This window comes from Heliconius melpomene, chromosome 17, assembly GCF_056956725.1.
Source record: "Heliconius melpomene rosina isolate 202511_hmr_F chromosome 17, ASM5695672v1, whole genome shotgun sequence".
NCBI lineage: Eukaryota > Metazoa > Arthropoda > Insecta > Lepidoptera > Nymphalidae > Heliconius > Heliconius melpomene.
This window is the reverse complement of record NC_140405.1, coordinates 4332736-4356260: the sequence shown is the minus strand read 5'-3', so window position 1 is coordinate 4356260 and position 23525 is coordinate 4332736. Positions and strand designations below refer to the sequence as shown.

Here is a 23525-nt window from a genome sequence, read left to right as displayed (position 1 = left end):
GTTCGTGTTTCACTGTGCCGTGTTGAATTGTGTTTTACTATTTGTATTAACACTGTATGTACAGGTAGTGTTGAATAAACTCGTAAGTGGACTTTCACTTATCCATCATCGACACTAATATAACACAGACACAGAAATAAAAATAATTTATATTTCTAAGTCTCCACATCAGATGTATGAAGTATATGGAAACAAAAAAATGTATTAGGCTAACGACACCGTAATTGAGGCAAATATCAGTTTTTAAGTTTCAAAAATGCAACAAAACCTGTACTGTTTTAATGTATTTTATTTCGGTAATGCCTTCAAATGTGGTTGTATAATATTGCATTACCTTTTTATCTTGCTTACGAAATTATGGAGTATGTTATTGAATTCAGGTTAGGAAAAAGGTGGTCCAAAACAAACAAAACATAATTAATAGCCAGTGTATTTTCATATTCCTCCTAAATTAAATTTGGACTTGATTAACTCACTTGAGGCGTTTTCTCTGTTCATCAATCAAAATGTGGTCGCGAAGAGTGGAAGCGCCATTTACTTCCTATCTGTGGTCTCTTTCACTCATTACTCCAGTCGTATATGAGTGACTGGAAGGAGTAATAGTATTTTGATTAGACAGTACGCAGCGATTTTCAGGGTTCACACGGATGCCCCGGGTGCGTCGGACGGCTGACTTTAGAGGTAATCAATTTTATGTACAAATGGCAGTTATTAATTGATTTTTTCTCCTTTATTACCAAAAATAACATCTGCCGAAAGAGAGGCAGTCGTTAGCGGACGTGCCAAAACATTGTTTTTGGGGTTGCCATGTTTTTATTGGAGACAAGAATTGAAAACTAACACGTGCCATGTAACGTCCCGTTTTTAACTTTGAGAGGTTTTTTACTTTAATCAGGGTAAGATGGAACGATTTTTAAGTGTTATATTAAAAATAATATATATTAATTTGAATAAAAAACATTAGCGTATCTAAAGATATTTTTTGAGGGAACAGGCCTTTATTTTTAAACAGTTATGTTCGTGTAAACGTTATTTTTTTTATTTTTCAGAGCTAAATTTTTGGGATGGGCACCATATTATTCTGGGGTGGACACAGATCACCCTGTCCCCCCTCTTCCTACACCCATAATACAAAACTGATAGTTGTATTAATTTATGTTAAATGCTATATGAGTATTGTCACACAATCTAAATTGGCGACTTGTTTCTGCTTTTAAATAATATCTTAAGTAAAATACAAATTGAACAGAAATATTTTGATGCGGCTTGATAAACATTTTTTTTAAACTAATAAATTAAACTTTTTTTTAGATAAATTTGCATTACCAGATAGATCTTTTCGATCGTCGCAGTGGGACGTTGCCCTTGTTCATATTAGACCTCTATAAATTGTATTTGTTACAGTTGGACTCCCTGTGTGTTTATTTATTTATGAAGCGAGAACTAACTTCTAAAATGATGAATATACACCAAAGGCCGTTTAGTTGAAATTAGATTAGCTATGGAAATTTAAAATTTAAATAAGAAACTGCCATCTCTAGATATATAACTGTTAGGGATCACTATCAAAACTACAGGTTTTTATTATAAAATGACGAACAGATAGACTTAGTTGATAAGGCATTATTTATTGATATTGTTTTGGTTTGTAAATTACTTATTGTTATCCAAATTTTATTGAACTCCTTTTACAGTACGTGCTCATATCTCAGCTGATAAGCAAATCGTCTGAATATTAGAAGCTATGCCAGAGTAAAGCTGAAGACACACTCGCACAATAAATATTACTGAAAAAATAATACGATCACCTATTTTTTATCGTGATTTTTATACGAGAGAGATGAAAAACAAAGTAGATTTTAGAGACTACCGGAAACTATTAATTAAGTCTGAATTTTACAAAATAACCTAAATTGCTAATAATTGGCTGAACGATGCTTAGTCGCGCCGCAGTGACAATATCTGACAGTAAACGCGACGGTTGCCGGTTCGATCCCACTCGGGGAATGAAATATTTCCATTTACGCAAGACAAAACGCGGCTTTGGGTTTGGCCACTCAAAATATGCAAATTTAAAAGAAATGCTTACTTATTAATTAACTAGATACGTAAATTAAATTAGAATATTTTAATAATTATTTTTTAACTTTCAATACATCGTGTGCATATAGCTTTTAAGCTTCAGCCATTTTGTATTTCCTTAAATCAAATTGTGATCCAGAGAGCTTCCCGTTTTGCATCCGTTCGTACATCAAGATTGTTATCGGAGATAGATTTACAAGAATCGTCTTCGTCTTTTCAAATTGTGAGCGAGTTATTTGTTTATTTCAATGGATTTGAATGGTTTTAATTGTTTTTTTTTTTAAGAATTGTTAATTTTACTCTGTACAATCTGCAGTACTTTTAAAATATAGCAATAGTTTAATTTTAAATCACAAAGCTCTTTGTGTGGTTATATTACCATTACCAGAATACCTCTATCCAATAAATATCGAACGATATATTAGAAATAATCGTAAATATCTAATTTTTAGCGGCAGTGTCAAAAGGAGTCTAAACAAATAACACATTCAGGAGAATTAATGTCAGTTAGTAAAGAGGGATATATGTTTCATCTTCCCGCTGTCCACACCTTTGGGTGGGCGCAGTGTCCCGCTAAGATTTAGATCACAAACTAGTTTATGACCACATCCTGATAATATTTAACTTTTATAGATTATATGAGTTTACGCCATAAAAACACGTGGGGGTCAAAGAAAAATTTTAAATATTAATTGTAGTTTATGCCAAATACAGTTTTCGATATTCGAAATCTTAACACTAGGTTCCCTTTGCCTACCCTGCTATGTGCGGGATACACCGTGAAACTGAAAAAAAAAAACAAATAATTATTTATGCTTATTAAGTACATACATCCATTATACGATTCATTTAATTACATGCACGTCAATATTCTATAAGACTTAGTTACGATCGCATCCTTTCCTTTTTGCAACGAGCTCGACAAAGACGTTTCCGGGTCTGAAATGCATCTCAATCGGCCACAGGAAGTTGGTACGCTACATTGGTTAAACATAATAAGTAAAGAGTATATACATCACTTTGCTATACCGACAAAGGGTTAGTACTTATATCTACAGTTAAGTTAAGTTATATTATTATTTTCTGTTTCTTATTATTTAATAAAAAAACTCTTAGAAAATAATTATTTTCTTTTTTTTCTTATTGCGGTAGTGGGGCAGCGGTACGATGTCTGGTTGTAAAAGCGACGTATTGGATTCGATTTCCATTTGAGGGAATAAATTACTTTAATATGGTTTGGTAATAAGACAAAGCGAGATTCGCGACTCCACACGAATTGTTTCGAAAATTGGGCGTTGCTTGGAGGGGAGTGTCTTACACTACTATTATTCCCTCCCTCCTTCAGCTCCCTCTGCTTATTCTATTATTATTAAATTATACTACTGTTACAAATATAATTTGTTATAGAACAGTAACAAATAAACATTACAAAACAACTTTAGTCAGTCTTACTTTTTTTTTTTATGTTATTAACAGATTCTACAGGTTAAAGTGACAAATTGCTTTGATTTATTACAATATTAATTAGCAGCTAATTAATATTTTTTAAAGCAAATATGACAAAAAAAAATATATCAGAATAGCTTCACTCTTAATTTATTATGAATTTGGCAACCAAACATTTACAACAAAAAAAAAACACCAAACGAAATATCGTATACACATCAACCACAGGACATTTCAATCGTCGGTTGACATCATTAATTAAAACGCGGAGGCAAGACCGTTCGTCTATCCCATTCTTTTTGTTCTGACTAAATTATGTCTTTATCATGACGGTGTCGTTTTATCGCCGACCACGATCTCGAGTGATCGAGCCCCGTCTCAGTAATTTGTACCTGACTCTCTCAATACGTGCATGGGACAAGGATTGTATTTACAGCTTGGGCAACAGCTTTGTTGTTAGCGCTGTATATGTTTTGAAAATAACTGTGTTGCCATTTTCTTTAATTTAATAATGGAATTAATTTGATTAAGTAATTGTAGAAATAAAACAGTAAGCTTTTTATGTTTTTTTTTTTTTGGAAATAAATTTTGTAATTATATTTAGATTCAATGGTAACTGTATCTATATTAGACCATTGTGGAACAGAGACCAATGTCTGGCTGTCAGCGAGATGGTTGTGAATTTAATTTTATTTTCATTGGCTTGCTCTGGTAAGACAATATGATTTTCCACCACTGAACGCGAAATGTAGAGAACGGAGTGTATTGCCATTAAGATACTATAGACGATAGACTACTAGTCTATATCTATACTATAGATATAGACTATATAAAAGCGAGAAATTGAAAAAATCTGCATAAAAACAGCGTACAGAAATAGTAATTAAAAAGTAGATGGCCGTTTGATTTCAATGCGCTATATTGTATGAGAAAATCAAAGAAATTATATTCGTTATGAAGATAAGTTCAAAACTCAATTATAATGTTTATGCGGTTTCATATAATAATTTAAAGGCTTAATCTTCTTTTACGATTAAGATACCTCGCTACGTATTTACTTCTATATCACTGGAATAAGTATTCAATGCATGCAAATATGTCTTTCAATTGAACATAATTCCGTAAACAAGTTTATGAATTTTAATACCAGACTTGAGTACTGCCTTCCATGACACTTTTTATTATTATTGTATTTAGGAGTTTATTAGAAGCTGTGGAGTTTAATTTTCTGTGAAATTTAAACGATGTTATTGAATTGCGGCCCAAAGTCTGACTGTAAACGAGAAAGGTTGTGGGTTCGATTCCCATTCAAAGAAATGAAATATTTAATATTTTCATTTTCTTCGATGTGGTGTTGAAGCAAAGCGCGAGTTATGCTACTTGACAAGCAGTGTCTAAAGAATTCGAAAGGGAGTGTCTTAACATTACATTTTCTCTGCCCAGCACATGCATGTATAAATGTTAAATGCACATCAAACAAATATACACAAAATCTGGATTTGCTACAATGTATTTTTTTGCGCCAATATTTGCGCATGCGCCCATTTTTGGTCAAGCACCTATCGTGTTACAGGCGCCAGTGGGCAAACTGCAATGTTTGCTTAGGTTTATTTTACCCAACTGTTGGCTTATTAAGGTATATTTTGCCCACGCTAATAATATTTAGCAAAATTATTCAGTACATCTCTCGTTATAATAGTATTATTGTACTTATATGTATATTGTACATGCATAAGTAATTTTAAAATATTCTCTGATTTAATATATTTATTTCCATTGGTAAATTTAATATTAATATTTACAAGTAAATGCCGTGTCATGATGCAGTAGGACAGCATGGAACTGTAAGCGTGAGGATTGTGGGTTCAATCCCCGATGAAAGAAAGAATTATTTTTATTGCCATACTCCGGCAAGATAAAGTGAGGGGTTGAGAGTCTTGGCTAGTGTCAAGAGGTGCACTTTGCCTTACCAGCCACAAACGGGCTTAAGAAATAAGCAGAGAATAAGTAAAATGTTATAAGAATTTTGTATCCTAGCAATACTTCATTTATATAATTAGAGCAATACAATCAATCATTTACAAATACCCACAAACGCCATATCAACACACACGTGCTGAAATCGAGAAGTATTTTTGGCGAGTGTTAAGTTACTTATTGACCGTGAAGTGCCCTTATGAATTGCATTGGCATGCACTCAACCCCTTTATGAGATAGCATTGTGCAACGGATATGTCATCTGCCTCCCTTTGAGTGATGCCGACGGACCGATGTTTGCCAATTCATCAATATCAAAACGTCCAAAGATTGGATGGAGGTATAGTGTTCGAGTACGTAGTGGCAAAAAATATGAAAACGATTAATATGCTTCAATAAAATCACAGTTACTTATATATATTTTTTCTTTTTTCAGTTATCCCGAATTTAATAGGGTAGGCAGAGGAAACCTAGTGTTAAAACACACCGCTCCCTAATTTCCGCTGAATTTACAAGGCATTGCGTGTTGATTGACAGAAGTCAACCAAAAAATAAATAACTACTAACTTCCTCGAGTGGGAATCAAACCCATAACCTGACGCGTTTTCAGTCACACGCTTATGCCACTGCAGTACAACTGGCCTCAACTTGTATTATACACATTTACTTAATTCTATTATACGATCATATTGAAATATAAAAATTATCAGAAGAAAAATAATTGCTACTTTGCTTATAACACTAAGAGCTACTTTAATTATTCCCTTTCAATAAAAACGAAGAAATCTTAATTGACAGTATTAACCATAAAGTACCTTCATAAAAGTAAGATAATAAAATCCTTGACTTGCCTCTACTTTAGCGTAGCTGGAAAACGAAAGCAGTAGTTTATTACATTTAAATGTTAATTTGCGGCAGAGCATGGGAAACGTAAGAAGTTCTAGTCAAAATATGGAGTGATATAAATGCTCTCGCTGTACGAGTCTCTTTCTACCTCCGTCCCTCCTCCGTTACGCCGTTACGAAATGCAACACTCGCCGACGGAACGATTTCGTGTTTTAATTTTAATGTGTGCATCTTTTGACCTAATGAATCCGTTAAATCGTTTTCGAACATATTACATTTATTATTGTATAAAATATTTCGAAGATCTTAGAATGTGATATTCAACACACATGTTTTATTGGTCACATTAAAGCATACTGGTTTGAATTACTTTATATTAATTATATGAGTATTTCGACTACCGCCCGTTCCACACGTGAGCAATTTCAATCAGTATCATTAAGAATTGAACCAGAATATCGAGACAATTTCAGGTTGAACAACATCGCTGCCTATTAAAAGCATTTGGCGCACGCCGCTATAGAAAGTCAAGTACACCTTGCGGACCATCTATTGAAATCATAACAATTCATAAAAACCCTTCTACATCTGCGTTACGAATCCTAGTATCTCGTGTGCATACAATCTGATGCATCTTTCTGATGTCAGGCAAGGTGTTTATCGGGATAGTAAGTTTCATATATAATCAAGGAACGTGCCAAAATATTTCACCTGGAGTCACAATTTTGACTGAAATAAGACCTTCTATATAAACTTTAGTAGTCTCAACTCAAAAGACTGCCATCACCTTGCTACGTTAAAATTCACAATTGTTTACAAGAGGATTATATTACTTTATCTTTATAAAAGTGCACCGTAATTAAGCGCCCACATATACTAGCAAAAGGTCCTCTGTAATATCTGCTGGGCAAAAAAAAACACGTATTGAAGGTGGCAGATGCACACGCACTGCAAACAGTCCTAAATTTAATATTTAAAAGTAATTCAATAACATAATGTTGATCAGTGAGCAAAATGTATTACTTCCTTCCACCTTTAAGCGTCCCGTGACCCTTGAGAGGATCGGGAACGAGCTGATACAGTTATGTCGAAGAACTGTAACACTGTGAGACGCTTTGTTTGTAATAACGGCACAGTGCATTACTGCTCCCTAATATTTAAAGGATACAAAAAGTGTACCGTTTTATAAGGATTTCATAAGGAGTATGCGGCAAAAAATATATGTAAGGTGCCTCTATGGTTTCTTAGGGTCCGTTATATCAATAGAGATTATAGACACGCGTTCGGTGCGGCGCAGGCGCATTGTCGGCCCTTCGTTTGATGTGGCTGGAAAAGACATTCACGAGGACAATCATTAGTCCGCAAGCTTAGTAGTTTAAATCTCGGAGCTTAGTATAAGAGGTTCACCCTGTATTTCGCATATAGCAGGGTAGGATGAGGGAACCTAGTGTTAAAACATCCGTTATCAACTTTTTGCAGATTTTTTAGGCATTGAGAGTTGAGTGGCGGAACGTACAGACGCGTCTTAGTTACAGAACGTAGAAATGAAAATATTAATAAGTAATAATTCATTCGAGTAGAAATTGAACCCATACACGTCGCGTTTACAGTCATACCCTTATGCCGGCCTCGGCCTCGATTTGGCCTATTGTAAGAAATATTTAACAATTATCTAAATTGGAAAGTTATCGGAATAAATTTTATTCTTGTTTAATATAATCACATCACTAAATGTATTTACTTACTTTTTATTTACTTTTTGAATAATATATAAATAGATAATAGTCGTATGTCTTTAATGTGATTAAAATAATGATTCCGATATGCAATTAGTTGGAATCGAAATGATGTCATCAATCAGAACGTACGGTCCCAGGTTCCCATTCCATTTTGTTAATTGCGTTAGATGAAGAACTGAAGAAGACACCAATTAAATTTAACTTATACGATTAATGTGTCAAATGTTTTAGTATGGTTTACTTTACATAGGCTGATAAAATGCTTACCTTACTATGTTTTTTTGAAAGCCAGTTATATCGAAGTATATTTGTGTGTCTTAAAATTTAATTTTATCTAATGACAAACAAAAGAGCGAAGGCAATCTCTGTTGATGAAAATAAAAAAAAATGTGTAGAATCAATTAGATTACTACTTTTGATTTCTGTGATTCCTCTGGTTAGATTCCCAATCGTGGGAATAAAATTCTATTTTCATTTCCTCGCTCTAGTAACGAAGCAGAGAGCTTGGAGTTCCACCACTAAGGATGCAATGCCTCGGGAATTTGGCGGAAAGTGGAGAACGGACGTGTCTTAATGGGAAGAGAGTGTCTTACCACTAGGTTCCCTCTACCCACTCTGCTATGTCCAAGATATAACAAGAAACTAAAAAAAATATATACCAAGTATACATATTATGCTATCTTATATATAGTTTTATCATATCTCTGCAAGTAGGTAGTAGGTAGGTACTAGCGTTTTTACTTCAAAAACTGGACCAGAAACGAATTACTTAGAGTGGTGCTTATCACTCGACTTCTTCCAGTACCGATCGTTCATATAATTAAATTTGATAAATATGACGCCTCTCCTAAGATACAGAAGCCGATGCTTTTAGTTACTATCTCTAAGTTTAATTTACTCGACTCGTCGATAGGATGAAAAATGAATCGAGTTACTTACGTATCAATGAATTCGATACTTATGTCTTTTATTGTTAAATCGATGTCTGTTATTATTATTAATAGTGAGTGAGGAGATTTTAGTTAATAAAAAATATTTTTTTCCAAATAATATTTTTAGTGAAATCGGATATGTGTTATTATTATTAATAATTAGTGATGAGATTTTAGTTTATATTAATGATATTTTTTAACCGACTTCTGTAAGAAAAGGAGGTTATCAATTCGACTGTATTTTTTTTTCTTTTTTTTTATGTTTGTTACCTCATAATTTTTGAGTGGGTGAAACGATTTTGATATTTTTTTTTCCAAAATGTCTTTCTCTTTTTCGAAGTTAGAAATAGTAGACCAATGAATGCTTGCACACAATTTTTTAACACATACTTAAGTGATGTTCGCTTTGTTCCCTCATTATATTTCACACCGATAATGATCACGATCAAAACATGCAACCTTATATCCAATTTAGAATCTGAATCGACCGAATCAGAAAAAAATCCGGAATTGGCCTGTTACATTTCACACGAAAACGAATTTGTGGTTGGTGTTAGTTTTTTACTTCTTCTCCATTTAGGATTACATGCTGCTCTGAGGGAGCATTTCTTGCAAAAATATTTTTTTGTCTAGTTCTTCGATACGTGAGTTAGTTGGCACAGCGACGCTGTAGAAAAGCTGTTACATACAATTGAATTATAGTAAAGAAAACAAACAATAACAGGATTTCGTCGTAATCTTCTATTCTTCTCGACTTAAGTACTACGGAGAGCGTTTCGTGCCTTTCGTATTTGTCTAAAGCCAGCGGACCGTTGTATAGACAGAACGATAAAATTTGTACACTTCCGGACGAATGCGTTGTGAATAATTGGTCCGCCATTTATTTCCTTCCTAAATATAGTGTTATTGGAATTCTACAGTGTTATACAAAATTTACGACGCCTTTTGTGTCGCGTACGAGTGTCGATAATGGCACGGGCTTCGGCGTATAAAACGAAGGCGTGATAGTAAATGTATGCGGCGTAAGAAGTGGCATAAATTATTGACATTTTACAAAGAGTAAATAGATACCCTCAAACGTTTCAAATTATTACGTTTTAAAGCTATTTGTAAATGTTATAATGACAATATTTATGTGTACTTCAATCTTGTTTGGTTTCCGTATGTCAGTTTTTTTATCAGCTCCACTCTGTATCCTTCTTATAGCATTGTAGACAGCGGAAGTCTAGTACTAAAACACTCTCCGCCGATTTTTTGAAGCATTGCGTGTTGAGTGACGGAACTTAATGCCCCGCTTTTCTTTGTAGCCAGAACGAAGAAGTGAAAATATTAATTAAAAATATTAATGAGTGAATTCTGTTAGTAGTTTTTTAAAGTTATATATTCTAAGAAAATACATAGATGATAAGCTTATTTATTCCACTTCCTCGTTATTTTCTTTACCCTAATCCCAACAATACGTTCCAAAATCCGCTTATCCACAAACCTTTCGGATGCTTAATTTAGAACGGGTAAACTAATAACTATAACCACAACACAAAGGGAAATTGATGAAAAAAATACATGAAAAAAAAACACGGACCGTGCTCTATTGACCGTGACGCAATATTGTTTAGCAGTTTGCCGATAGCCCTAAAAGTCCACCTTGTTGACTTCGACGCTCAACAAAATTAAACATGACCAAAAAAAACGGTAGGTCCTTAAGAAGATTTGACGTGGACCATTGTGGACTATTGTGCATATTGTGTAATGTAGCGAGACGATCGTGTGTACATATCCGAAGAATGACGTCGTAGATGTATGATGCAAGGAAGATTTCGATTTAGAAGTTTTGTTTCCATACATACAAGTTGCAGGTAGAACCCTTTTTGCACAATTTATGGTAGCGGACAACAGAGATGCGTTCAGTTGTTGTCGCCACACTTGTCCTGTCGACACACTTCAAATACATGCAATTTCACGATCGGTTTACTATTGAAAACATTTAATTTTGCCTCCTTGAAACGCAAGCAGTTTAAATATTTTAAACGTTACAAAAGAATTGGTAATTCGCCGTAAAATAGTCGATTTAGCGACAAAACTTCATCATAGGTGATTTTACAAGGCTCATTAATGACTAAGCAAGTAGTGTAAAAAATGTGTTTGAGAAAGTCCGCTTCTTTCCTTGCTTTGATGTTAAACGCATTTACCTCATCTTTGTGAAGTAGGTACTATAATTAGAACTAAAAAAACTTATTTTTAATAAATATTCTTATGAAGCTGAAAAGAAAGACGATTTCTTATAATAAGAAATTTGAAATATTTAAAATAAAAACAACGTACTGATTAAAATATGTTTCTTATATCATAAGCTTTTGACAACAACGATAACATATGATGTCGGTCACACTAATGTGGACCAATTGTTAGAAATCTCTGTGTTACGAGAGCGAAACTAATCGTATCATAGAACTCTGAATGACTCTATTAATAACAGACATAACTAGCTATTATACAATACTTATTAATCACAATTATACAATTTGATGAATTTGAATCGAATTATGCATTAGTTATTTTGTATTGTGTTCAAATTAGACTTATTTATAGTATAACTAAATTTATTTTAAAAAAGTTATGTTTTAAAATATTTCAAGCTTTATACATATTTTTAAATTTATAGAGTAATATATAATGCATTTTGTATAATATATGTACATGCATATTATAGTGAAATAATAAACTTTCTTTATCGCCAAATACAGTTTCATAAATAAAAGTTACTTCAAAATAGGTTAATTATACAGTTAGTACAATTTTTGTAGGTGAAACTGTTGCCGAACTTTAGAATTGTGTAGAATTTTATTATATAGTAAAACTACATTTAAATCTCACATTATACGTACGAATATATGACTGTTTAACCAAGAGGCCAGGTCCATTGTACATTTTGAAATAATTTTCACACGATCAATCGGGGTTTTGTTTCCGATCATCCAATTTGGAATATCGGTTGTGGCTACAAATCATTAAAAAAAATTGAGTTTGAAATTTTTCGAAATGGGCAAAAAGGCGGCTTTCTAAATAACCAAAGGAGGCGTGGTGAACACCGCTTCTGAAAATTATGGCAATTTTAACACCTAAGAAGTGCTAAGTTTTGTAAAGACCCCTGTAATTTGGTCGACGTGTGCTGACGGCGTACACCACTTTTGTGTATTCTATATTCACCGTACGTGCCTATCGATACTATGTCCTGATCATAACCCACGATTTATAACATTCGTAGATTTTTTTTGCAGAGTCATTGGATTTTAATGAGGAAATCATATCTGTAGGTAGCCCCTTGTAATTTATATAAAAATTGTTATTTCGATACTTGGGGAAGATAAATATAGTATAAAAATAACCACGTTAATCTGATATCAAATTTCTTACAATGATTTTCGAAATAAGCTCTACTATGTTTTTTTACTAGATTCTAGGCTTAGAGCATTTTGGATTTTAGACTAGAATAATAATAGCAAAAATTACCTAAACTATAAAAACTACCTAAAAAAATAGTATAACAACTTATTATATTTACGTGCATCTTAAAGACTAAGCTTAAGCTTTACAGTAATAATTTTGTGGGCGAATATTTTTTGTCTATATAAAAAATGATAGCAAATATAAAGAATTGCTGATTGTTCAGAAGCTATTACTGGACCATATAATTTAAAGTAAACCTATGATTAAGAAACGCGGCCTACCTCTTAAATTAAATTAGGCTTTTTTAGGTGGCGCTCACTACATTCCAATACACAATAAAAAAAAACACTGATAATTAATAAAAAAAGCAAAAATTTAAAAACTCGTATCTATTAAAAACCACGTGTATTAATAATTTTCGATGTTGTTTCTTTTTTCTGTGGATTGCGATTCATTAAAATTTGTATCTTTCATGTAGGCGTATCGCTATGACTTTTAATATGGTTAGTTATTACTTCGTATTGCAATTGCAAGGTGAGCTCGAAATCTGTTTTCATTAAGTCTTCTATTTTTTCATGGCATATTTTTAAAATGTCTTCTTTTTTGTGTTGTTTATAATTATTAAGTTCAAAATGAAGTAGCTTTTTTTAAGAAATAAAGTTAAGATACATTTTTAACCGATTTCTGTAAGAAAAGGAGGTTATCAATTCGACTGTTTTTTTTTTTTATACGTATAATGATTTCTAATGTGATTTTGGGGTTATGTTATCGTAATTTCTATTAATAATAGAATAATAATTATAAACGTATTTAATTAAAAATTAATTAATTCGACAATTTTTATTTTATTACATTCGTCACAATTTTTAATGAAAATATCGATTTGAATTATTATTAAAGTAGGTAATTTACGTCTCCGTAAGTAGGCTTGTTGATTAAATAGCTAAAATGAATAAGGATTTATTTACACAACAACATACGCTTTTTTAGCATACTTTTTGAGACAATTGATTTAAACAAAAAAAAGTTTATTTACATGTAAATATAATAATCATATATCACATATGAATTTACAATACAGTAAAGATTCATTTTAACTAAGATATTGTTTTATCCATAATAAATCCAGGCATATTGGTCGTACCCTAAAGCAAGGCGCATCTTGCCCGCGATCTCGACACGACGTAATCTCGCAAATATTTATCTCATGTCAATACAATATGCCAAAAGCAAACTCTTATTATTGTTTTTATAAATGTGCGTAAGCTATGGCCTTTGTGTGTGGTACAAGTGGAAATGTATTATGTTTTTGTTTATAGATTTTCTATATTACTGTTTTTTTTTTCAATTTCAGATTGTATCACACATTCAGCAGGGTAGCTGGAGGGAACCTGGTGGTAAGACAATAGGTTCCCACTGTCTACTCTGTTATTGATTATTATAATTAATTTCTTGTAGCATTGCTAGCGAAACAAATCAAATACTAAATTGAAAATTGCTTTTATCAATTTACTGTTAAAATTTTCATCTTCTAGACACACTAACTAGAAGTTTCTTATGTATCTATTCTGTCAAGCACTATCTATCTTTTGATTCTTATCTAAAACGAGTACTCCTTTCATGTAGGACGATACAACGTCAGTTAATATCAATAAAGTAGCTCGTGTTCGCGCTAATGAGGCGCTAAACTTTCGACATCACGCAGCATTTAACGTTTTGCATTTGAAGTAACAATATTAGAAAACTTGTTATGATAATTGTATTGATATAAGCAAATTATTAAATTAATTCATGATGACCATTTACTAGTTAATTGATATTTCCTGATGTTTTTTCTTCATTTATATTAATTTTATTGAAGTCCATTTTCAGTCTTATCCGAGTTTGCTTTTTAAAGATATCTGACATACAAGGTGATTGACATCTGATACCTTCAAAACTAATTTTTTAGACTAGTATTATAAATTTTTGATTTTGTGTTTTTTTCTAAAGTAGATACGATTCATTAAAATTAGTATTTTTATGTAAGTGTTTCGCTATGACTCACGGTTAGACTAATTAATTGATGAAATTATGTAAGTTTTTGGTCTTTCTAAAATCTATTATATCATATATATTTATTGGTCAAAATATTTATTGGTAATATTTGAGTTAAGACAAACTTACAAAAAACAAAAATAAACCCTAAAATGCAATCATGATTTCTAAAATCAGTTCAATTATACATTTGAAAAAAAAAACACATTTTTATGTAAAAAAAACAAATCTCAAACGATAAATTAGTGCGCTGATAGTAGAATACCAGTTGATTGTATCCTTTAATAATTTCTATTAAACATTTATTGAAAAACACCCTCTTTCATAAAATGGACACTCTGGTCACTTAGTGCGAGATGTAACAACGCATTGTCCAGTACAATGGGGGGAGGAGTGCCAGCTCGCGGCGTCCTCGTGGCCGTACGTAATACTCTACAATGTATACTAGCGTATCTGATTTTCAGGCTGATTATATAATAATACATATATTTTAGTACTGAGTTAGAAATGTAAACGCAACTGGTTGTGGGTTCGATTTCCAATCGAGGAAATGAAATATTTAATAATTTTATTTCTACGTTCTGCATCCTATCCTATCCTATATCTTATAAAACAAAGTCGCTTTTCGTGTCTGTCTGTTGTTTCTAACTCTTCTTCTTCTAAACCACCCAACGGATTTTTATGCGGTCTTCACCATTAAGTCGAGTGTTTTTCGTAGAAGGTTTATATATAGTTTATTATTTGTACATTCTTATGTAAATTATCATAAATACGATAAATGTGTATAAAGTCCTACCCGTTGAGACACTTTCGCGCATGCGCTGCTCTAATGGTAAGTACTACATGAAAAAAATGTACTGTAGTATTGTTCCTCTTAATAAGATCTACAAAAAAGTCCGCGAGAGCATATTCGTATCTTTTAAGAATAACGTGTAGTGATCATTTTTCTGTCTAAAAATAATAATTTCTATATATTTTTTATTGTGAGGGATATTTTTCCATAATGGTATTAATCCTTATCCTTTAAAATACTTTATTAATTTTCTACGTTAAACGAAGATAAAATTTGCTTTTTAAAATATTTCGAAATTGCGAATAGTTTTACAGAAAAACGCATTTAATTGTTGACACATCCCGCCGTTGACACATCAGATGTATGTTACTCAAGTTTCACTTATCCCTTAGTCTCAGCATATAAATAAGTACATTAGTTACGTTGGCCATTTAATGTAGACCAAAACTGTCTTTTACTGTTTTTCATTTTAATAAGTACTTTAGAAGTTGTTACAATATCAAAAAAATCCTTGCTGCGATACGGCTCGCCACTCGCCATGCGTCCGCCGTGCCCACTTGCCTTACACGCATCGGTGGTTCAGTGGTAGAATGCTTGCCTGCCACGGGCCCGGGTTCGATTCCCGGCCCATGCATTCTATATTTAATTTTCCTCACAGGCAGCCACGTCGTGCTTGCTTTTCATCAGGGACAGAATACCCCCTTCAGCATTAACCACAAGCTTGAAAAAAAAAAAACCCGGCTGCCTCTATAGCAACGAAGATTTTGAGTTGAATGTATTATTTAAGCGCGATATATTTGGTTTCACATTTTTTGTAGTAGTTAGTAGTAGGTAGGTTTTCGTTTATAATTTCTTCCGTTTAAAAATAGTCATTTAACTATCTAAAAATAGTCATTTAAATATATTTTAATAAGTACTTGAAAAGATTAGTAGTACAGATTTAAAATTACGGTACCTACTAAAAAATCCTTGCTGTGTAAAACAATTGGAAAATCCTTATTGAAACTACAAAAATGCGGGTTGCAATAGGGTTTAATTAATTTTCACATTATCTTAAGTGCTTTGCAAACATACATTACATGAATAATCCAGTAGTTAAAGCGGGCGAAGCCGCAAGAGGGTCGCTAGTTTTAAATATAACAAATACAACATAAATATTATTAACAGAACTAGTTCTTTAGGCCAAGTAATGATTGAAACCTTTTCTTTTATAAATATTTGTGATATTTTTATTTAAGATCTAAATAGTAAGTAGGTTGATTCTCGAATACTTGTAAATAAATAAGTTTTATTTATAGTACCACACATACTCCCACACTGTTAGAGTAAGTGATACACTCGTGATAGCTCTATCTTTGCGCACGATCTGCATCTGTATATTTGTACTGAGTGGATCACGCGAGATGGGGATCTTCAAGTTGCAGTATAACCTTGGAAATATGTCACTGAAGTCACGCAGTAATTATATTTTCCATGCCAAATTCAAATATTGAACTTATTGAAAATTAGGATGGTTTCAGACTTTGCTATTTGACTTCGAAACACGATTATATCACGATTGGGGAATTAGTATTTTTTTAGGTTCACGCTGTATCCCGCTTATAGCAGGGAAGGTGGAGGGAACCTGGGAATTTAGTGTTAAGACATTCGAATGAAGGATCCGAACCTATAACATATCGCGTTTATAGTTGCACGCCCCTGCGTTACTTCTTCCTAATCAATGAGAAATTTAATTGTATATGATTCTTAACTTTGTGCTACTTAATCATTTGTTTGATATTTATAAGGAATTTTAATATATTAGACTTAAAAATTACTGATACGCAATTACTGATTTTCCACATATTTTTTTTATAATTTGAAAACAATCGAATCAATAATATCTAGTACTAGCGACCCTCTTGCGGCTTCGCCCGCTGTAACTACTGGATTATTCATGTAATGTATGTTTGCAAAGCACTTAAGATAATGTGAAAATTAATTAAACCCTAATGCAACCGCATTTTCGTAGTTTCAATAAGGATTTTCCAATTGTTTTACACAGCAAGGATTTTTAAGTAGGTACCGTAATTTTAAATCTGTGCTACTAATCTTTTCAAGTACTTATTAAAATATTAAATGACTATTTTTAGATAGTTAAATGACTATTTTTAAACGGAAGAAATTATAAACAAAAACCTACCTACTAATAACTACTACAAAAAATGTGAAACCAAATATATCGCGCTTAAATAATACATTTAACTCCAATTATCCAATACGTGCAAACGCATCTAACTAAATCTTCGTTGCTATAGAGGCAGCCGGGTTTTTTTTTTTCGAGCTTGTGGTTAATGCTGAAGAGGGTATTCTGTCCCTGATGAAAAGCAAGCACGACGTGGCTGCCTGTGAGGAAAATTAAATAGAATGCATTGGCCGGGAATCGAACCCGGGCCGCCCGCGTGGCAGGCGAGCATTCTACCACTGAACCACCGATGCGTGTAAGGCAGGCGGGCACGGCGGACGCATGGCGAGTGGCGAGCCGTTTCGCAGCAAGGATTTTTTTGATATTGTAACAACTTCTAAAGTACTTATTAAAATGAAAAACAGTAAAAGACAGTTTTGATCTACATTAAATGGCCAACGTAACTAATGTACTTATTTATATGCTGAGAGTAAGGGATAAGTGAAACTTGAGTAACATACAGCTGATGTGTCAACGGCGGGATGTGTCAACAATTAAATGCGTTTTTCTGTAAAACTATTCGCAATTTCGAAATATTGTAAAAAGCAAATTTTATCTTCGTTTAACGTAGAAAATTAATAAAGTATTTTAAAGGATAAGGATTAATACCATTATGGAAAAATATCCCTCACAATAAAAAATATATTGAAATTATTATTTTTAGACAGAAAAATGATCACTACACGTTATTCTTAAAAGATACGAATATGCTGTCGGGAACTTTTTTGTAGATCTTATTAAGAGGAACAATACTCCGGTACATTTTTTTCATGTAGTACTTACCATTAGAGCAGCGCATGCGCGAAAGTTTCTCAACGGGTAGGACTTTATACACATTTATCGTATTTATGTTAATTTACATAAGTATGTACAAATAATAAGTTATATATAAACCTTCCCTGAGAAATACTCAACCTAATGGTGAAAACCGTATCCAAATCCGTTGGGTGGTTTAGAAGAAGAAGAGTTAGAAAGTTCAGACAGACACAAAAAGCGACTTTGTTTTATAAGATATAGGATTCTAAATTATCAAGAAAACAGAATCAAAGTGCCGGCAAAGATCCAACTTCCGATTGCTGTATAAGGCTTGACGTCCGAGCGGGCGGTTCATCATACGAGTACGTATCGACCATTTAAATGGTCATAATTGGTCTGGCGAGCCTTAAAACCGTATTCTATCATGACACTATAGCTTTTAACTACTTGAATCGTGACTTGCTCAACAGAATTAAATATTAATGTTTTTTCATCTTCAAGCTGTATCCCGCATGTAGCTGGGAACAGAGGGAACCTAGTGCTATGACACTCCGTTCTCTATTTTCCGCCGCATTCTGGAGGCTTTTGTGGGCCTGGTGGAGGGCTGGAGGTGTTAAAAGTGGACCTCGACACCAGAGCGAACTAATAAAAAGTATTAAATATTTATTTCCTCAAGTGGAAATCGAACCCGCAACCTATCGCGTTTACAATCACGCAGTTGTGCCCTTGCAACACGACTGGCCTCAGTATAATATTAATGTTGAGATTTTATTATACGTTTTGTTTCTATTCGATAATTGTCTCTTCTTCTTGGCACTCTGTTCTTGCATGACGAAAAATAAAAATATTAATCGGTCCATCTACGGCTATGTCTTGTAACGTCGTGCGTGACTCAATATATGAACGTATGTAGGTATATTTAAAAGTTATACGTACTCGTGTGTCCCTAGATATTTAAATACTCCCGTTGTCAGAGGCGATGAAATGATAAAGATGTTTATTGATGATCTTCGCTTACGTTAATTGCCAACGGCGGCGCTTGTGTTTCGGTGCCAAGTCAAGTCGAGCGCAAATGACAAAGATTTGAGTCCAGATATAGTCTGTCGGCGGTCAGCTTTGATCTGGACTATCAATTCACAAGTTCGACGGCCAATCAAAATATTAAAGAGGATATATGTGCAAACATAGGAAAAAAATACAATTTTTTTTGTAGTTAAGTATATTTTTAACGTAGCTAGTACTAACTACTTTTTTATTGTTGGAAATACTAAATACTTTGTTGAATGTCGTCTTGCAATACAAGGCGGGGAATTCGTTTGCCACTCTAGGATTTCGCTAAAAAAGCGTATAAACGACCGGTACGACACCGAAAAAGGCTATTGAAAGCAAAAGTGGTACTATTAACCTGGCATGCGACACGTCCGTGCAATAAAACTTAAGAGAATTAATTCTGACATTTTTGACGAAGGTCGTCACGTTTTATATTGTCACCTGAAAAAATAGTTGGTATAGATGCTTAATGAAGTGAGTTTGTACAAAAGTCGTAAATTAAATGAGTAAATATGCGCCTTACTGGTGTTTGTAATTAAGATGGCGCACGGCGGCGCGGGCGCAGCACGAGACGCGCGCGCCGCCGGTTGACAGGTCACTCACACGCCACTGGCCACGCGGCCTTCGCGAAGGACGGCTCTGCCATACGTTGCACTTTGGAATATCCTATTTTCGTAATGAAATCGTTTAATTTTAATTATATTTAGTAAACTTTACAATTTTTTTATTTAGACTATAGATATTATTTTAAATTATTTATAGCATGATATAGAAAAATAATTAGATTTACATTCTGATCGCCACCGTAAAATATTAATATCATATACGAAATAGTATTGTAGTTTGCAAATTCTATACTGTGAATTTTAAAATAATTGTATTCGAATTTCTATTTTGAAAAAAAAACTTCTATCATATAAATAAAATATTAATATAAAAACATATAAGCCCATCGAGCCATTAACTTATTGTTTAAGTCATCTTTTAATTATATTTAATAACACGAGAAGCTGACAGCGTGATATGAATAAACAAGTCACGTTTCAATAGCAAAGGTGATTATGAAGAATGCTTTTTATTTATTTATAAACGACACTTAGCAAAAAAAAAACATTTAAGTGTTGGTACTTTTGTTTTTTACTATTTGCATGCACGTATAAGGCTCTTCGCCTAATACATAATATCTAAGCCTCACCTGCTGCTGACGACTGGTTTTGCATGTGTCCAACCACATTGACCGCTAATGCCTTGTGAAATTATAATATTCCTTTAATAGAAATCTAATAGATGCTCCACTAGAGAAGTGGACTATTTGGTTTATTTTAAAAAAGTCAAGAAAAAATCAAGCTATAGCATTAAACTTGAAAGATTTGTAACAAATCGCGACTCTCGACTCGATCTCATGAAGTCCAGTTAGTTCGTAGCGAACGCGATATATCGAAATCGAATTTTACTGATACTTACTGATGTTTTCCATAATTTAAAAATAATTTTAAACATATATCTTTATTGTTGGACAAAAAAATAAATAACACATTAACAAAAATATATTAAATAACAACAACAAAATAAATAAATTTCAGAACAAATATTTCAAAATTTATTTGTATCACATTTAGTTGATTTATCTAGTCTTTCGTTCCACACAATACTAGAGAGACATCGACGACCCAGCTTCTATTTTTTATAGCCAGCCAGAATACGGGCAACGGGTTTGTAGGTGAGGTGAGTCTAGTGCAGAATCCTAATACATGCAGGTAGGCGTCCAAAGGGAACCCGCATTCTTCTACTCGTTGGAAATTATAATTGCATCCACTATACGCTCGAAGGTATCGCTAGTATCTATTCAATTATAAAAGCTACTCAGGGTGTATCTGTGGACATTACAACGTTATAATATGTGTTTTCAATTATAAAGGGTATATTCAATTTTGTTTCGCTTATGGAGATATGATGGGTATTGTTTTATTGGATTTCTGTGAAATGAGTAGGTTTTACATTTTTTTTATCAAATTTATTTGCTTTAAGTAAACATGAGTACTGTATTGAAGTCGATTAAATCATATTAGTAGGTATTTAAAATAATGATTATTCGACAAGTTATTTTTAAACTGTATTTTTTTTTTTTTAATCATGTTTTTTTCTAAATAGAAATTTTTTACATTTTAGATAAAAATATAGCCTTTTATATAAAGAAAATCGAACAGCTGTGTGTCATCGTTGGCTATTTATCGTGCACATTTGCATAGCATGCATGCCAAATAAAACGCCTCGATCCTAGTAAAGCATGAATAATTGGACCCTCAAAGTTTTATTTTAAACACAAAGTTATACTATTTTTAGCATTTTTTTAATAATATTATTTTATGATTCTATGGGCACCATGTTTGTGTTCATATCCATGGACGCGTGGTGGACCATGGTCCAGATGTATTGTTGGGTAATACATTTGTTTATATTATTAAAACATTAGAATATTGCTTTAGGCGCAGGCTACTGACTAAAAATTAGATTTATATGGCTAAATATAAATTCTATGATAGACCCAGTTATATATTAAAATTGTCAACTTAAATGATATAGTTTGATTATACGAGAACTGTAGCTTTCCTAAGATACAAAGTTTTTTTTAGCTGGTTGGCTTGTTTAACTGTTGTTTTCAAGAAATAAATTGTGTGAGGAGAATGACAACTTGAGTGATTTATGTATTTATGTAGTTTTCCAATAATTATGTAATAATTGGTTATCTTGTGACTATTTATATATATTTATTAATGATATTATAAAATATCATTGTTTTTGGGTATTGTTAACAGCCCTTTATTTGAAATTTGCGTATTCTTTAAATAATTTATTTAGACAGCCGAAAAGCTTATTGACAACAATTCCATCACTCGGTGGTTTTAGTTAAAACCTTACATCTACTACAATTATCTACAACTTTAACGTTATCTACTCAACTAATTGTATGTTATACGACTTGGTCTTTTGGGGAAATGGAGCAAACTATCATATCTTATAAGAATCATACGAATAAAATTAATCATATCATAAATATAAAATTCATCCTACTGAGATTTACATCCGTAACTATTTAAACCATCCTATTTGGAGAAAATAATTATTCTTGTAAGAAATCATTCAAACTCTTAGCATTATGTTATTATATTATTATTTTTTTATAAGAAAAAACATACATTTGTTTTTTTATTATAATATTATAATAAAATCTGTTAACTCACGTTAGCTACTAAAATGCTGTTTTAGAGGAAGAGGAAGCAAACAGTAAAAAATTAACAAAAGATGATTTCTTTTATTCTGACAAAATTAAGTTAGCCCATATAAAAGAGTTTGTTTAAAACATTAGAGTTTTTAAGATGTTATCAACAGTGTTTGGTGTCAAAAGTCTCGCATCATGCTGAACACATTTGAGAGAGGCGATACGGATCTAACCGCTTTGTTCGATGATCATTTTATAAACAAGAATAGCGGGAGCCCATATGAATCATTTTTTAATAGAAAAAATGCTCCTTTTATACATAGACATCAGAAATATATTAATTAATTAAAAAAATAATATGGAGGCTAGTCCTAGTCGTGACAGATTGTGGGTTCGATTCCTACTCGAGGAAATGAAATATTAAATATTCAATATGATTGAGAAAGCGGGAAGAGGAGTGTCTTAACAATAGGCTCCTCCTGCCTATTCTGCTATATGCGGCATATAGCGTGAATTTGAAGAATAATTTTACAAAGTAATACCACTTAAAAAAAATTAGGAATTTCTAAAATATTTTCTATCTACTTATTATTAAGTTTTAAGTTAAAAAAAAATCCTCATTGCTTTTTTCACACACACACAAAGTTGCAAAATAAGTAATATATATTTAAATATATGTCGTGTTTTTAAATATAATAACTCAGTCAATTACAGTCTCTGCACGGTTAATCATGTTTAAATGAACCCGAGGTTACTGCCGTGCGTTTGTTTAATTTATATTCCAGCTAGAACCTGGTGGCTGGTAGTTTTACGGGAGAAGATCTCAAGATAAAATACTGCCAGGGGCTAACTATCTTTAATTATTCTATGCTATGGCATCTGTGTAACTATTTTTTTATATGGGTGTATGAAACACCATCGTTGCTCAGTGTTAAATATTTGAGTCTATGAAAGTGTTATAGATTCAGTTCTACGG

The 23525-nt window shown here is 32.6% G+C and overlaps 2 protein-coding genes across 3 annotated transcripts in view; one reads left to right on the top strand and one right to left on the bottom strand.

The window, feature by feature from the left end:
* Window positions 1-13322, bottom strand: part of LOC146529903 (NADH-cytochrome b5 reductase 2) — a 165020-nt gene extending 151698 nt beyond the window's left edge. The window contains exon 1 of the mRNA XM_085200662.1: window positions 13306-13322. The gene's annotated coding sequence lies outside the window, so the exon portion shown is untranslated. The remainder of the gene's footprint in view (window positions 1-13305) is intronic.
* The window catches only part of LOC146529897 (cytochrome P450 4g15-like), a 286682-nt gene that overhangs the window by 117523 nt on the left and 145634 nt on the right, over window positions 1-23525 (top strand). The gene's annotated exons all lie outside the window — the stretch shown is intronic.